The 1,964-nt window shown below is 45.7% G+C and overlaps 1 pseudogene; it reads right to left on the bottom strand.

The window, feature by feature from the left end:
• Positions 1-244: 244 nt before the first annotated feature.
• Positions 245-1,470, bottom strand: LOC137777370 (transmembrane and coiled-coil domains protein 1 pseudogene; annotated as a pseudogene).
• Between the last annotated feature and the right edge of the window lie 494 nt (positions 1,471-1,964).

Below are 1,964 nucleotides of genomic sequence, written 5' to 3'. Positions count from 1 at the left end.
CCTCCATTCTACATTCTGTTGGGTAAAGAGGCTCCAGGACTAGGCTGGAAGGCTAACATGCTGGGCTCAAATTTCTACCCTGCTGTTGTCTGTGTGGTGGTGTACAGCTTGCCTACCTTCTCTGGGATTCGGCTTTGCCATAATCGCTAAGAATCTCTAAGATCCCTTCAAGCTCTAAAATTACGTGATTCCTTTGGGCATCAAGTTTGAGAGATTTCCACACGGTCAAATTTGCTCCAACTAGTCAGATGATCTCCTTGGGCTTTGAGATCATGGCCTCCACCCCTGAGTGGCTGCCGGGAGAAGCTGGAAAGCGTACCTTTGTTAAGCCGACCACACTCTCACTGAAGCCAGCCACCTTCACTTCCACATCCTTCAGACCCTGGTGCATGTCCCTGAAGATGTCCTGTGGTTGCCATGAGATCCCATCCCACTCCATCTCCCAAAACTTCCAGTGGTAGCACTTAAGCTTCTTTTGTAGCTGGAAGAAGATTTGAGTAGATTTCTGGTTCTTCAAAGACCTGCTTGATGTGGGTGGCCTGCTGCTTGTCTGCACTGCTGGCAAGTTTCAACTACTCATCAGCGTTGTCCTCTGGGATGTTTGTACAACCTCGATCTGTTGTGTAAACTTCAGGTCTTCTGGTGCAGGTGAGCGATAGCAGCCTTTGTGCGCTGAACATCTCGTATTCCATCCATGGAATCCGTTGGATGCTGCCATCAATGCGAGTGGAAGTCTGGGCAAGGCTACTTACTTCCAACTACTCCATTCATTCTTGGTTGAAATGCAGCGGCAACACAAGCTATTTCCGTCACAGTTAAGCTGGTAGAAGCATCAGTCATAGCTTAGAGACTTGGGCTGGCCTGACTATAACAACTGCCATCTTCTGGCCAGATTTCCTATTCCTATTGATTTGGTGACTTCCCCTTGTGGTCTCTGGCTTGCCCCACCTACTATGAAAATTCATCTCTTCCTTTGTCTTGGATGGCAGTTGGATCTGCTGTAGGACTCATTCAGAGCTGTGGGGTGGGTGGAGACACCATCAGTCTTAGCACATGCGTTCTTGCTTTCTAGATCCATTTCAGGCTCGGGTCTACCTGAATTTGCTGCACATCGTGTGGAGACAAGGATGACCTCCTGTGCTGGTGTTGAAAGAGATGCTTCCAGCCTTGGCCCATCACATTATTGTTCTCCAAAGCATTATGGGTCATTTTAACAATGTGTGTTCTGATTCTGTCTGCTTTCTGGCCTCTGCATCCGCAAAGTAGTAAATGTGGCATTTTCTACTTTGATAATTTCTTGATGCTATTTTTCCTTTCTCTCTCTTCCCTCATTAAGGAAGGTTTGCAACTAAGTCACCCTTCCCTGACCTGGGACACTGTACCAACGGTCCAGCCCCTCCACCCTGCCTCCCAAACCATACCTTTTGGTTCTTTACAACACATTGTATCTTTGATGCTGACTGTCACCATGAAAGCTTTCACCTGACTCAATGAAACAACAAGTACTCTTTTGCTAATGACTTAGCTGCGTGATTGGGTGACTAGACTATACTTGGAGGCAGTAGCAGGAAATGACAAGCTACGCTAATTGCAAAATTCTTTGGATCTGTTTTTGATTCCGTGCAAGGGATGTGGTAAAGTAGTGGAAACTGAACTAAATATAGGTTCAGCTCTGGCTCTGCCACTAATTAGCTGTGTGGCCTTGAAAATGCTACTTTACCTTTCAGGTCTCAATTTCCTCACTCATTCAAAAATATCATTTGAGTATCCTTATGTGCCAGGTGCTGTGTTTATCACAGGTAAAGAGAACATGGTCCAGATCCCTTTGTTGGTGTGTAACACAAAGAAAGAAAGAAAGAAAAGTAAGAAAGATAAGAAAAGGAAGGAATGAAGAAAGAGAGGAAAAGATGGAAGAGAGGATGGGGTGCAGGGTGGAGAGATAAATTAGGAGTTTGGAATTAACA

Source organism: Eschrichtius robustus, chromosome 15 (genome assembly GCF_028021215.1).
Source record: "Eschrichtius robustus isolate mEscRob2 chromosome 15, mEscRob2.pri, whole genome shotgun sequence".
Lineage (NCBI taxonomy): Eukaryota > Metazoa > Chordata > Mammalia > Artiodactyla > Eschrichtiidae > Eschrichtius > Eschrichtius robustus.
This window is presented reverse-complemented; position numbering and strand designations above follow the sequence as displayed.